This window comes from Ziziphus jujuba, chromosome 12 (assembly GCF_031755915.1).
Source record: "Ziziphus jujuba cultivar Dongzao chromosome 12, ASM3175591v1".
In the NCBI taxonomy this organism is placed as follows: Eukaryota; Viridiplantae; Streptophyta; class Magnoliopsida; order Rosales; family Rhamnaceae; genus Ziziphus; species Ziziphus jujuba.
Genome location: NC_083390.1, coordinates 3172163 through 3188693, shown reverse-complemented (window position 1 = coordinate 3188693; position 16531 = coordinate 3172163). Strand labels below are relative to the sequence as shown.

At 33.5% G+C, this 16531-nt stretch overlaps 1 pseudogene; it reads left to right on the top strand.

Moving 5' to 3' along the window:
• The first annotated feature begins 13697 nt into the window (after positions 1-13697).
• Positions 13698-16139, top strand: LOC112489826 (uncharacterized; annotated as a pseudogene).
• The last annotated feature ends 392 nt before the right edge of the window (positions 16140-16531 follow it).

The following is a 16531-nucleotide window of genomic DNA, read 5'->3' as shown; positions in this document are numbered from 1 at the left end:
TGCATACAGATTCACATACAATATGATGTTTTATCTTTTGTGATTTTCTATGTCCATGCATGGCAGTTTATTTTATTTTATTTTATTTGTGAAGATGAATATATTATTCATAAAAAAATGTTGTAGTTACTAGCGTTTGTATGTTTGGCTATAGAAAGTGTTGTGGTTACCAAGAAGATGCACAAATACATATTGATTTAAATGTCTGAAAAGAGCTAGTTAGAAGTAAATTAAAGGAACAAGTTCTGCTAGTATAAATGAAAGGCAGTAAGAAAATGAATGAGTTTGATGCTGGTTGTGGTCTTAATTCTTCTCATGGGTAATTTTGTTAGCTGTAAGATTAATGCATCCATAGGACCTGAGCTTGGTATAATTGGAAGAAAACTCATATTTAAGACAAATATGGAAGCAGGTAGACTACAGTCCCTTTGAGGAATAAGGGATATTGTGTATGTGAAACCCTCCCTCCAGAATTGCTATGATGGTTGTTCCTGTTTTCCCGCGGCCAGTATCCTCCTTGGGATATGCTTTGGCAATTGGCAACTGTTGTTTTAGCCAGGTTTATGTGTATATATGTTCAAGCAATCCAATGCTAATGCATATACATAGATATATATATATATACACACACACGCCCGGTTTCTTTTTTTTGTGATAATATATATATATATATATATATATGCATGTATATAATTTTTTGAAGTGTACAAATGTGCAAGTTTTAACTTGCAAATGTCCACATTAAACACAATATTATGTGAAAAAAAAGGTTAGATAACATATTGTTTGATAAGTATTTCCAAATTAAAAATTTATGAATATCCATATTATAAAAAATTGTACATGTGTATGTATATATATATATATATATATGTATGCAGAAATACATCTGCTATAGTATTTGCTGGCTGTGATTCAATTGAGAGATGGTCAAAGTCAACATTTTCTATAAGCATCAGTTGTGAAACGGTGCCATTGCACTTAAGGAATTGGTGAGGATGAGTCAGCAGTTAGTTTTCTATTTTGGAGGTTTATAAATAATGGCTTAGCTGCAGAAATAGAAAATAGATGACAGAAGCTGTTAACTCTCGATTAAGAGGCCATTTTTGTTGTTCTTGTTCTTCTTCTTTCTTGTAACTCCTTTCTCGTTGGTTTTATCTCTTTCTTTTGGTATTGGTTAGTTCATTCTTAGTGAGTGATCTGTGAGAAAGAGAGAGGTTGTAAAGGGGTTCTCTAGGTTGGTTTCTGGGTACTGAAAAACAGATCTGATTGAGAGAAGAATGTATGTTTGAACATTGTTCATAGTGCAAGAACTTCTTGGATGGAGTTCACCGAGGATGTAGGTCACTTCTAGACTGAACCTCGTTAAAATTTGTCTGTTTTTGTGTGTGTTTCTTTCTTTCTTGTTGCTGTGAATGAGTTTAGTATTGAACTAAGTTTCAAAAGTGGTATCAGAGCATTTTTCTATCTCATTCATAAGAAAGAAACGTGTGCCTACCATCAACTCGAAGAGATTCCTGAGTGACTGACCAGAAGGCTAAATAGGGTCGAAGGTAGAGTTAGAGGTCTTCAATGGAAAAGGCGACTTCCTTTTATGGAGGCAGAAGATGAAGGCAGTCCTGGTGCAACAAAAAGTTGCCAAAGCAATAGAGGGTTCTTTCCCAGAGAGTCTCACGGAAAAGCAGAGGAAAGACATGGATGAAATTGCCTACAGCACCATAATTTTACATCTGTCTGACAGCATCTTGAGGAAGGTAAATGATTCTAAGACTACCTCTGAAATTTGGAGTAGATTAGAGGAATTATATTTGGTTAAATCACTGCCAAATAAAATATACTTGCTGGAAAAAATTTTTGGTTTCAAGATGAATCCAACAAAGGATTTAGAGGAGAATCTTGATGAATTTAATAAGCTGGGTTTAGATTTGGCTAACTACAATGAGAAATTCACTGATGAACATCATGCTGTGATTCTGTTAAATTCCTTTCCTAATACTTATAAGGATATTAAGAATGCAATTAAATATGGAAGAGAGATTTTGACCACTGATATTGTTATAAATTCCTTGAGAGCAAAAGAGTTGGAAATGAAAATTGAGAGGCCTGACACTAGTGGGGAAGGTTTGATTACTAGAGGTAGAAATCCAGTCAGAAATTCAAAATTCTATAATAACAATTTCAGGGGAAAATCTAGAGACAAGTCTAGATCTAAGTCAAGAGGTAGAGGAAGGAAATGTTATTATTGCCAGAAAGAAGGTCATCTCATTAAAGATTACTACAAGAGGATAAATAAAGAAAATAGAGAGAAACGTTCTGAGAATGGAGATGATGCTGTAGTAAGTAATGAGGATGTCATTGGAGATGTCTTGGCTATCTCAATGGGTTAAACCAGTCAAGAATGGATTCTGGATTCTAGATGTACCTTCCATATATGTCCAAGACAAGATTGGTTTGTTAATTTTTGAAACTTAAATGGTGGTCAAGTGCTGTTAGGCAATAATAAAGCTTGCAATGTGACTGGAATTGGAGATATTTCCATTAGAATGAGTGATGGAGTGATAAAGCTCTTGAGCAATGTAAAGTTTGTTCCTGAGCTGTAAAGAAACCTCATTTCACTTGGAGTCTTAGTTGTAAATCTGAAAATGGGTCAATGAAGATCAATAAAGGTGCTTTTACTGTCATGAGAAGAATCAAGAAAAGTGGGTTGTATGTTTTGCAAAGAAAAATAGTAACTGGGATAAATGCTGCAGCTATGGGTTCAAATCAAGATGAGACTCAACTTCCCATAAAAAGTGGGGGCATATCAGTGAGAAAGGCCTTCAAATTCTCAACAAGCAAGGGCTGTTTAGAAAGAACAAAATCAGCAAGATGGAATTTTGTGAGCACTGCATATTGGAGAAGCAACATCGGTTAAGTTTCAAGCTAGGAACACAAAAAGCTACCTTGATACTGGACTATGCACATGTAGATTTATGGAGACCAGCTAGCACGCCTACACATGGAGGTAACAAGTATTTTCTTCTGATTGTTGATGATTTTTCCAGAAAAGTTTGGGTTTTTCTATTAAAAAGTAAAAGTGATGCTTTTGTTAAATTTAAACATTGGCATTTTTTAGTTCAAAACCAAACAGGGAAAAAATTGAAACTGTTAAGAACTTATAATGGGCTGGAATTTTATAATCTTGAATTTGACAATTTCTATAAAGAAGTTGGAATTGTTAGGCATAGGACAATTAGTTATACCCCTTAGCAAAATGGAGTTGCTAAGAGGATGAACAGAACCTTACTAGACAGGACTTTGTGATTCAATTGAGAGATGGTCAAAGTTAACATTTCCTATAAGCATCAGTTGTGAAACAAAACTTAAAGAGTTGGTTAAGATGAGTTAGCAGTTAGTTTTCTGTTTTGGAGGTTTATAAATAATGGCTTAACTGCAGAAACATAAAATAGATGACAAAAGCTGTTAACTCTTGATCCAAAGGCTAGTTTTGTTGTTCTTGTTCTTCTTCTTTCTTGTAACTCCTTTCTTATTGGTTTTATCTCTTTCTCTTAGTATTGCTGAGTTCATTCTTAGTGAGTGATCTATGAGAAAGAGAGAGGTTGTAAAGGAGTTCTCTGGGTACCGAAAAATAGATCTGATTGAGAGAAGAATGTATGTTTGAACATTGTTCATAGTGCAAGAACTTCTTGGATGGAGTCCTCACTTCTAGACCGAACTTCATTAAAATTTGTGTGTTTTTTTGTGCGTTTCTTTCTTTCTTGTTGTTGTGAATGAATTTAGTATTGAATTAAGTTTCAATAGTATGGAAATCTGTAAGTATTTATGTAAACCCCGTCCTAAAGTACACCAAAAATTTCTCAAGTTGACCAAAGTTGATCGTCGTTGACCGAGAAGGATCAAATTTTGACTTTTTGACTCAGTAAGAATTCTAGGTTGACCAAGGCACCATTGCGAAGTATGCATTAGCCCGAGTCCGTAGACTAGTAACACGTTGAAAACAGAGCTACGGTTTGAAAGTTATGAGTAAAACAAGTTGAGGTCCAAATTATCCGAGGGTGCTAGAGTTGACCCTTTATTCTTGTAAAATTGAGCTTTGACTCATGTATGGTTGTGAAGTACTCGTTGATACGAGTTCGTAGACTAGCGGCACGCTTGATCTGGACATGTGGTTGGAAAGTTATGGAACTGTGAAATTTTTCCAAAATAGCTGTTATTATTCATCGATCTATGAGTGTGTGTGAACAGCGACGCCACATGTAACATGTGTCATGACAAAAAAAAGCCACATTTCGGACAATTGAATATTATATTATTTTATTATTATTATTTTATTATTTTATATTATATTATTATTTTAATATTATTGTATACATTTATTTATTTATTTTCTTTTTCTTTTCTTCTTCCCCATGTGGGAAAATACCTACGGAATCTTTCTTCTTCCTTTCTTCTTCTTCTTTCTTCTTCTCTCTTCCCCTCCCTGCTCATTTACGGCAACCATTTTCCATCACCAATTTCCTCTCAATTTTGGACACCCACCAAGAAATGTTTATACCAACTTGAAACCCACATTCCCAAGAAACCATAGCCATGTTTATCACACCATGAAATGGTCTAGATTTGCCGGGACGCCATGAAACCGGTGAGGGATGCATTTTCCGATCCCTGTCTTCCAATGAGTATGAGGTCGAATGGGTGGTCCTTGCCCACAAATTCATACCCGCTAAGTCCATTTCCAAGCTTGGATTGGCTCAAAACTCGCTCGTTTAGGAGATATGACAAAATCCATTTTGGCAAAAAGGTCCCGACGTGATTCCGGCCGCCTCCGGTGTCAGTTGAACCAATTGAAGGTATATTCTTGGTTCTCTCAGCATAAGCTTCAAATTGGTAGTTAGAATGTGAATTATAGTTGAGTATTTAGGAAGTTGCCATTGATGAAGCTAAGTTCTGTTTATGTTGAAATTGGACAGAAATTAGACAAGTCTTCAGTCAATTGTCATTACAACTAAGTCCCTAATGATTTTTAGAGGCCAAATAAATGATTAAATTATATTAATCCTCAAGATGTTGAAAAACCCCAACTTTTGAGTTAAGGCCAATTGGGTTTTGTGTATATATGTTTATGTATATGTATGTTTGTAAATATATATGTGTTTCATTCATGTATACATAAACGGATGTATAAGTGTTGGTGCATTCCATGGTATGTGCTAGTTTGATATATATATATATATATATATATATATATGTTTCTATATGCACATATATTTTGTGAGTATATGAGCATGTGTATACATTTATTTAATTGCTGAAAGAATGTGTATGTGTATATGAACAAGTATGAATGAATATATATATATATACATTAAAGATATTTATATGTGCATATATATATATATGCATGCTTGTGTATACATATGTATGTGTATATAAATATATATATATATATATATTGTGTTATGGGAATTTATGTGTTTAATGCCTAAATAAAATTGTTATTTAAAATTATGGTGCCAAAGTTATGTATAGCATTTAATTTATATCTTCAAAATTAAGAAAAATGTAGTTTTCAATTGTTGCAAAATTACTGTTAATTTTGTTGTTGAGGCTATGATGCATAAAAAAAGTATTCTCATTTATTTACTTATATATAATATTTTATGTGGTTCTAATGATATTTGGTATGAATTGATTTTATTAAATTACTGTAATAAAGAAAATATGTTTATGTGTTTATCTATTTATTTATGGAATTAAATTATTGTGGAAGAGATTAATTTTATGAAATTATGGTTTAATTTTTATTAAAATTATTGTTGATTTAAATGTCAAAATTTTGATGCATAAATAATGCATTTATGTGATTTTAATTATATATGATTTTTTTATATTGTTTTGGTGAAAATTAATTTCATGGATTTGAAGAAAAATATTTATTTAAAATTTAGCATTTTCAAAAAATATATTTATACATTAATTAATGAATTTATTTATTTATTTATTTATTCATAAACTTGATTGTATTTAATTTTATTGAAACTCCTTATTTTAATGATACTATATATATATACGAGTTTTAGATGCACCATACACGTACTGGTGTTCTATAGTTGTGGATGTGATTAGCACACAGGTTGATTTACAGGGTTGTCTTAAGGTTGCCATCGGACCGAGGGTAGGCAGGGTATAATGCACAGTGAGTATTAGTCACCCTCCTCCATGGCCAGGATGCCTATTAGTAGCGGCGCGGTAGGACACCACGTAACCGTATGCCGGTTTTTCTCCTTAATCTTCCCGTCAGACGGTGCTTTGGGACGCTGGGCACCGTAAGACACCACTTGTATGTAGTATGTGTATCAAATATCTTATATATATATATATATATATTATATTTGTATGTATCACACGATACGGGGACAGCGATCCGATGTGGTCCATGAAGAGCTAGCCTCGTAACTATGTTGCCTACGAGTCCAGGGGATTGGACGACCAATCTAGGCAACCACCTTAAACTGTATTGGTAGCAGGGTGCTGGCAACAACTAGAATCATGGATTGCACAGCATGTTGGAGGATATCGTTTGTACCCCTGATATGAGTGTATATTTCATAATATATTTTGAATTTTAAAATATTATTTGATCCCGTAATATTCTATCTATTCATAACCTAATTTTCTAATATTATACATAAGTGCTTTTATTGTCATTACTATTATTAAGATTATTCTTGTTTTAATGTTACAATTATTATTTATCAGAATTATGTTTACAATTATTTTCATTATTACTACTATTATCATCATCATTATAATTATTATTATTATTTTTATTATTGCCATTATTTATTTTTATTTTTATTATTAGTATTATTTCTATTGTTATTATTATCATATGGTATATCCGGACAAGTATCACAGCCTATGGGCAAGAAAGATAGCCATTGGGCAAGTATAATAGTTCTTAGACAAGTGGTAGCCTTTGGACAGGTGAGATAGTCCTTGGGACATCTGTGATTATGTGATAGCCTTTGGACAAGTGATTACCTTCGGATAAATATGACAGATGATATTAATACTATTTTTATCATGAAAACGACTGCTATTATTATTATTGTTGTTGGTGTGATTATTGTTTTACTTTTCTTCCTATATTATGCATCAGTATATTTTGTAACACGATATTTGAAATGTACGACAGTAAGTGGGTGGTATGAGTGGACATGAATGATTAAAGATATATTTGGTTGTTTATTTAGTTGATTTTTCCTATTGCATATATATGTGTGTGTTTTATACAAATAATTATCGAAGTGCTACCATTGTGGAAATTATTGTAATAAGGTGGAATGGATAAGATAATAACATATAGGAGTGTATTTTTGTACAGGTAAATTTTGTGGTAAATCCTTCCCTGAGGGGAGATGCTACCGGGTTTTCCATTGAAGGCTCGGTGGTATTTCCCTGGGATCAGGGCTTATTCAGGAATCCGATGAGGAGTCTTGGACAGGTTCTGACAATTTATCTATGTCGTCTATGTGACGTGGTGGGGGGCTCCATATATATATATATATGTATATATGATCCTCATATATATACATTCGCTTTTGCATGGAATTATAGTGAACTGTGTGTTGTTGCCTGGTAATGATTATCATTTTTTGCTTATTATATATTTGACCATCTTTGTTTTGTAAAAGTGATTCACATAATTCATGATGCCTTCAACTTTGTCCTGTAAGTCACCATCAAATATCTAAATTAAGCGTACATTTTGTTTCCCATATGATGTCTATCACAAGCAATAAGGATAGTTTCAAGAAACCATGTCCAATTATCAACGTGGTATAAAATATAAACATCATGATGCTAATATTTATTTTAGTCAGAGTCGAAAGTAACTTTTCCTACTATATGGTTTGCTCAAAAATGTACTAAAAGTGATGAATATTCAAACCTAATTGTAATTTTGGCCAAATGTCATGAAGATATATTGGATTAAAAAGTACCATAAAAGACACCATTTTTTGTGTCAAAGCTATCATCTCTAATGATAAGAATATCTTGTACAATAAATAAATCCAATAAAAATTTCCCTTTGAAGTCAATTATTACCCAGTTCAAAATAATAATAATAATATAAAGGAGAATGATAGTTAGAAAATGGATGTCCTAACCCTTTTTTTGTTTTGAAAGTGTAGAATATTTATAAAAAGTAGACAACACAAAGGGATAGGTTTTTTGTTTTTTAATAAAAAAGATGTTTATCGACAGTATCATAGGTAATAAACCAATAACTATGCATTATGTGACAGTACAACATGAAACACACTAAGACAATGACAAGGCTTATTAAGACTTAAACTACAACTTCCAAACCTATAGATACAGATACGATGATTGAGTTGACCTATTTCCATTAAGCAGCCTATGGTTAAAAGGGGTGGTCAATGCCAATGGAACATGAACCGTACATATATATTAGAAACGTATAATCTACAAACTAATGCACTCTCTCGAATTCAAGAATTACGGTTCCCGAATGTTGGTTATATCTGCTCCTCCTCTGTTTGCTCTGCTTTTATTTTATATTATTTAAATTTATTAGTCAATGGCTTTGAATAATTTAAATCATTAAGCAATTTCAAGTTAGGATCATCATAACCTTTTTTTTTTTCAACGTTTACTTCACTTTATTCTTTTAGAACTTTAATATATTACTAGATTCATATAATTTACAAAGACATTTTTAAATCCAAGCTTTTAAAACAATCCAAAAAAGCTAATAACAAAGCTCCTATGGTAACGTATGAGAAAACATCAAATATTAAATTCACTATAGCCCCAATAAATTTGGTGTTCAACACTAATTTTCAACACCTTCTCTCTACCTTCTCCTTTCATCTGGAAATCCAAAATCATCCCGGAGTAGGTGCAAAAAGGCCTTGTTCGAGACACAAGATTGTGATTAGTTCAAATATCACTTATTTCAAAAACTTAAGCTGATGGAAGGTGGATTTTCATTTCATTTATATTTTTCTCTAACACTCCCCCTCAAATGTGGGTCCGCCTTTTTTGGGCTTCTATCTGGGTCCATACATTATTTTTATTTTTATTTTAGGTGGAGTTGTAGAGTTTTGAACTCAAGACCTCTTAGATCTCTAGCTCTGATATCAAGTTGAAATACCATTGATCCCACTGATCCTAAAAGCTTTGTGATTAGTGGTATTTCAACTTGTTATCAGAGCCTCGGCCTATGGCTGCGCAAAACCTGATTCTGATGGTGTCTCCTTTTCCTAGCAATCAAATCAAGCTTGATGGCAGCAATTGCTTCATATGGAGATCACAGGTCTTGCCAGTTATCAGAGGACACAAATTTATTAAGTTCCTGGAATTCTCTTCATTTGAAGATTTGATTAGTAAAGAAAAATGAAATCTTAACTTGGAAACTGATGCTGAAAATTTAGGCTCAAATCTTAGGGATTTCATACAAGCTAAGGAGAATTGGTATATTCAAGACCAATTCTTAGTCGGATGGCTGAAAGGAACAATTTCTCTTGAGATTTCTGATCATTTCATTGATAAAGACTTAACCTACAAACTTTGGAATGCAATTGAAAACAAGTATGCAGCCAAATTATAGAGTAGAATTCTACATTGTAGGAAATTACTACAAAACACTAAGAAAGGAAATCTATCCATTGATGCTCTGGTGTTGAAAATGAAAGATCTAATGAACAACTTGATTGCTACTGAAGATAATGCTTCTAAAACTGATCTTGTGACATACATTCTTGGAGCACTAGGATCTGATTATAAGCCTATATCAACAATTCTTGGAATCAAGCCCGAACAATATACAATTGAAGAGGTATAAAGTCACCTACTTGCTTTTGAATCTAAACTTGAACAGATACATTCAACAGCCTTTTTTAACTTGGGTGATATATCTACTAATTACATATATGCTAGACCTCATGTTAATGTTGGACATACTTTTGATGCCATGATGCATAATAATATTGGTTCTGGTAATGAGGCATTAGCTCCTGGAAATATGTCTTCCCACAGTGGGAATTTGACACCTTTTTCTTACAATAATGTTGCTACAAATGTGTCCTCTATTGGTGAAAACCTTGAAAAAGTTCAAATTGAGAGAAATTGAGCTGGTGACAAGAATTATGAAGTATATAGAAATTATGGAAAAGGTGGAAACTTCAGAAACGAAGGATATATAAATTACGGAAGAGGTGGAAACTTAAAAAATGTCAATATGGTTGATCAAGACAGATCTACCTATAACAGAAATACTGGTTATATACAGAATTTTAGACCACAATTCTTTCGAAGAAGAGGACGAGGGGGTAGAAGTAGACCTCAATGTCAAATCTGTGGAATGTTGGGTCACATAGCAACAACTTACTATTATAATACAAGAAATTCTTTTGGAAGAGCTATAAATCCAACTTTTGGTTATCAACACCAAGCTCGGTCACCTGTTGCAAATGTGACTTATTTTCCAGCATCTCTTGGTTCTCCACAAATCAATACTTTTGCTTCAAGTCATATTTTGCATAATTAAACTCCTAGTGCATCTTCCTTTAGTCATGGAAGTGCAAGTACTAATAGTCTAATCGCCTCACCTCATTTTCAACGACTTCATCAACTTGGACATAAGTAAAACGTCAATTCTAGTCTAACAGTAAATCAGTTTCCTCAGTATCAAGCTTCTGTTGCTGGTATGCCATCTTTACCTCAGAATTTGATTGCTGCCAACATAACTGCTCCTATAACTATTGGAGATCCAAACTTGTACCTTGACAGTGGAGCCATAAACCATGTAGTCAATGATGGCAGCAGTTTGATGCAATACACTGATTACAATGGTAAGAGTCAATTACTTGTTGGAAATGGTCAAGGATTAATGATTGTTGGTATTGGATATACTACAATATCTTGTTATTCTTCTTCTCAATTGCTACTAAAAGATGTTTTTGTAGTTCCTCATATTTCTAAGAACCTGATTAGTGTCTCAAGATTAATTCAAGATAATTTAGTCATCATTGAGTTTCATTCTAACTACTACCTAATTAAGGATAAGCAGTTGGGAGTAGCTTTTCTGATGGAAATACCACTTATTCCAAAAGCTTAAGTTGATGGAAGGTGGACTTTCATTTTATTTATATTTTTCTCTAATATGATTTGGCTTACCTTCCTTCCTACTACTTGTCTAGCTTTTATAGGGCTCATGCTTTACTGTGGCTCCAAAAAACAAACGAAATCCCTGTATTATTTCACTGTTCCTATCTTGGTTTTTCTATCCTCAACTACCATGCTTAATGCTTTATTTTTAATGTGATGGTTATCTTTACTTGCTTCATTTAATAGGAAGGTCTTACTGTATTTTGCTTTTCTTGTTCACTTCTAATCTTGCTGATGATGAAGCTAGCCTATTGGAGCACTAATATTGTTAACACATCTGGATAGAAATCTTTTGGATACGATGCATGGTGACTTCATTTATGGGGTCACAAACAGTGACTACTCAGCGACATCACATCACTAAGGCATTTGAAATTGTCAAGAAATTAAAAGACTCCTAATATTCACGAATGTAGTTGAATGTTAAGTTCACAATGGCAGTCTAGTTGGGGAATTAATTTACTTCTTCGTATGCATGTGCCGACTTTAGGACCTGATGAATCAGCTTGTTCAGCTTTTCTTTTGGTACATCTATGGCTTCCCTTAATTAAGCCTAATTAATACGCATGAAGCACAGCCTTCATTTGCATATATTTTCAACAGAAGTTCTCAAACCCATTTCAATCACATTATGATTCCTTATACGTTGCTTCAATTCCTCATTTTCAGGCTTTGCACTTGCTTAGACACCATATCAATAAAATCCCATTCAATCAGAGACATAGACAAGAATGTTTGTCTCCAGCAGAGAAACTTTTGTCCTTGGATTCATTAGCAAACCAAATTACCGCTATGTTCGAATTTGGTATCACAAGATTCCAGGCCAAACAGTTGTCTTGTGTTTCTAACAGAGATAATCCTATAAAAGACTCCTTTGGTTTTCTGTCCTTTGATACCATAAATGGAAACCTTGTACTCTACGAAACAAACATAATTAATCAAACATTTGAGGTCATCTAGTCCACAAATGCTTCTTCTTCAGCGTGTTCACCAGCAAGTGACTGCGTAGCTCAGCTATTGGATTCAAGCAACCTTGTTTTGCTCCATAGCATGAATAAACAGGTTATATGACAGAGTTTTGACTACCCCACTAACACAAGGCTTTCAAACATGAAACTTGAAAGTCTGATCAAGATGATCCAGGAATAGAAATTACTCTTACATGATATCTGCCAGCATATATATATATATATTAATTTTATCTTTTACTTTTCTACTATCACTTGTTCTGTAAAAAGGAGCTAAGAAGTGTGAGGAAATTATATTTTTCTATGAAGGATAGCATAACTTGTTCATTGATGTCAATAGTAGTTATGAAGAATCCTCCAAGTAGAGTAAGCATGGGGATAGTAAAAGACATCCGGATTCACCATTTTTTTTTATCTAAGAACCTTCATAAAAAAATTTTCTACTACAAATAAGCTTGGACAAGGTGGATTTAGTTCAGTCTATAAGGTAATTAATTACTCTAGAACATTGAGATGTATGTGCTCTTTGATTAATATTTAGTACCATATTTTAGAAGGATAATTTATGTCTGATTAGAATTGAAAATAGTTTGACTAAATTATAATGCCAGAGGAAGAGAACTAAGGAGAGGTGGGATTCGATGACATAAATATATAAAACTGGTGTGTGATTTCAGGGTCAACTAGTTAATAGACAGGAGATAGATGTGGAAAGATTATCAGAACATTCAGGATAAGGAATGGAAGAGTTTAAAAATGAAATCACGGTGATAGCAAAACTACAGCACAGAAATCTTGTGAGGCTTTTGGTTTGTTGCATCCATGAGGAAGAGAAGATGTTAATGTACAAATACTTGCCAAATAAAAGCTTGGATTACTTCATATTTTGTAAGAACTTTTCAAAACAACTACCAGTGTACTAAAATATAGTCCAGTTTGACTAATTTGGTTGAGACAAATCCTCTCATGGTGATCTGCTCCAAAATATTAAATGATTTGATCATCTGTCTACTCCCAAAATATTAAATGATTTGATCATCTATGTTCACATTTTTTATCACATAAATTGCTCATTAATGGAATACTTTGAAGATAAACAACCAAAAATTGTTTGAAAATTTTCATACTAAAACAAAGCTAAAACAGGGGATGAGCCTTCATATGGCACCAATTACAATGAAAATATTGTATTTTTATAAAATATGTCATCACATAAATGTTCACGGGTTATTACAATGACAATATTTGGTACATTCTGGTTGTGTGGCATGATATGAGATCTACATGTTCTGCAAATTCGCAGAAAATATATGTTTTCTATTTTTGCTTACCACCATCCATGCCCAATAGATAATGCCTCTATCCCACATTTGTTGTTTTGTTCATGGTGAATATATTTTTCATCAAATTGTTTGGCTATAAAATGGGCTGTAACTAGCTAGGTGCTGTACAAATACATGGTTTAAAAGTCTGAGAAAAGAGAAAGAGAAATCTAGATAGAAAAGAGAGATCACAATTCATAATAGTAAAATGATGAAGATTAAAGTGGTGTTGGTTATTGCAAGCATTGTTGTTATTATGGCTAATTCCGTAAGCTTTAAGAACATTAATGGTGATTAATCCAGTTTGTTTGGTAGAGTAACTTCTTACAAGTAGTGATCACCAACACAAACGTATTGATCATCATTCACAGTAAACTTATAACTTAATTTTGCCCATTCTCTGGCTATGTTGTTCTTTCTGATGCAACATTATTATTTATCTTCTGTAGATCATAACTGGACCTATAACAATCATAACAAAAAAGGGAATTTGACCCAATACCCTTATTTGAGTGGTGTTAACGAAATCTACCCACCTTGATTGAATCATTTTTGTTTTACCCTTTAATATCCATTACACCCTTAAAAAAATTTTAAAAGACCTGGATGTCCTTTATTTTAGATTTAATACAAGGAAACCTTTTGTGGCTCCTTTGATTCGGTTTCTGGGTTCTCATCCAAAACCAATGCTGAGATTAGAAAGAGGACCAAATCCAAGGACAAAAAGTTTGAGTTCGATGAATGCAATGCTCAGATCTTCAGGCTAATGCTCGACGATGCCCTTCTTCAATCCCGCCTTTATTTCTACGAGTATCAGAATGCTTTTACCTTCTCACTTGTGGTTATTTCTTCTTTACTACTTCAGAAATACTTGAATGGTGTATCGGAAGAATCTGGATCTTTAGAAAATGGCGGTTTTGTTCCGGTTCTACTAGGATTTGTGGGTGTTTTTAAGTTTTTGACGTTGCTTGCCAAGGTTTCTTTTGAAAAATATGCGTCAAGGAGGTTGGAGAAGCAACTGAGTGTTCTCTTTGGGGCTTTGGGAGCCATAGCTGGGAATATGGTTTGCTTCCTAATTAGTCCTTCGATTCTGAATTTCAATTTTGGTCCACTTGATGGTTTTGGTAGATCTTCAATTGCTATTTTAATGGGTTGCTTAGTTGGTTTTCTATTTATGCCTGCAACAAAGAGTGCCAGGGCATTTTGGCTTGGAACTTATCTGTGACAGCCCAGACCATCCGCATGCGATATTGTCAATCCTCTTACAACTCAGCTCTCAAGGTTTTAAATGGCCTCGCAAGGGAAATGTATCAACACCCACTTTTAGGGAGTGTTTCATTCCCATTTCCAACAGATGTGGGGCTTCACATCATCAGTCTAGGTCTAATTTGGCAATGATTTCATGTGGATGGTTTGTTAGACTAATTCTATATGCAAATTATTTGGTGATTCTATTCATAGCAATTCTATGAATTAAACCTTTATCAGAAATGTTGGTCAACAAGAACATTGGTGATGGTAAAGATGTGCATTTGCTCAACAAAGTTAGACATTTTAAGAGATTGTTTGGAAGTGTAGGAATTTTGCCTTCCAATTTTGCTAAATTTAGGATTTGGTGCTTATTGCTTTTGGGTTTCCTGCAACTTGTTGCTTTGCAACCAAACTTGCAAATGTACTGGAACAAAGCTCTTTTGTCTTGGTACCAGAGGTTGCATGCTAGCAAAGTCCCTAATTTGGAATTTAGCAGGGCAAAAGTTTTCTTTCACAATCATTTCTTATGTCTCGTAGTTTTGCAGTTTCTTGCACCCCTAGTTTTGATAACCATAGGGGTTTTAATAATTACCGATGAAATCTATGGTAATTTTTCCAGCAACTACAAATTGATTACCTTAGGTTTCATCGGTAATTACTGAAGACCCTACGGTAATCAAATTTTTATGCCAATTTGAGAACTTTTGCAGAACTTTTTAGATTTTTTCTCCTCAGGATCATTGAAGAATGTATATTTTGCATGTTGTTGCATTTAACACACATTAGAAGACTTGCGAGGGCCAAACAATTGGTAAAATGTGATAACCATAGGAGTTTCGGTAATTATCGATGAAACCTACGGTAATTTTTCTAGCAACTATAAATTGGTTACTGTAGGTTTCATCGGTACTTACTGAAGTCCCTACGGTAATCAAATTTTTGTGCCAATTTGAGAACTGTTTCAGAACTTTTGGGGTTTTTTCTCTTTAGGATCATTGACGAATGTATATTTTGCATGTTGTTGCATTTAACACACATTAGGAGACTTGTGGGAGCCAAAAAATTGGTAAAATATGATTACCATAGGAGCTTCGGTAATTATCAATGAAACCTACAGTAATTTTTCAAGCAAAGACAAATTGATTACCATAGGTTTCATTGGTAATTACCAAAGGCCCTATGGTAATCAAATTTTTGTGCCAATTTGAGAACTTTTTCAAGACTTTTTGGGGTTTTTTCTTCTTAGGATCATTGAAAAATGTATATTTTGCATGTTGTTGCATTTAACACACATTAGGGGACTTATGGGGGCTAAAAAATTGATAAAATGTGATAACCATAGGGGTTTCAGCAATTATCGATGAATCCTACGATAAATTTTCTAGCAATTACAAATTGATTACCGTAGGTTTCATAGGTAATTACCGAAGGCCCTACGGTAATCAAATTTTTATGCCAATTTGAGAACTTTTTTAGAACTTTTGGGGTTTTTTTTTTCCTTAGGATCATTGAAGAATGTATATTTTGCATGTTGTTGCATTTAACACACATTAGGGGACTTGTGGGAGCCAAAAAATTGATAAAATATGATAACCATAGGGGTTTCTGTAATTACCGATGAAACCTACGATAATTTTTTCAGCAACTACAAGTTGATTACCATAGGTTTCATCGGTAATTATCGAAGGCCCTACGGTAATCAAATTTTTGTGCCAATTTAAGAACTTTTTTAGAACTTTTGGGGTTTTTTCTCTTTACGATCATTGAAGAATGTATATTTTACATGTTGTT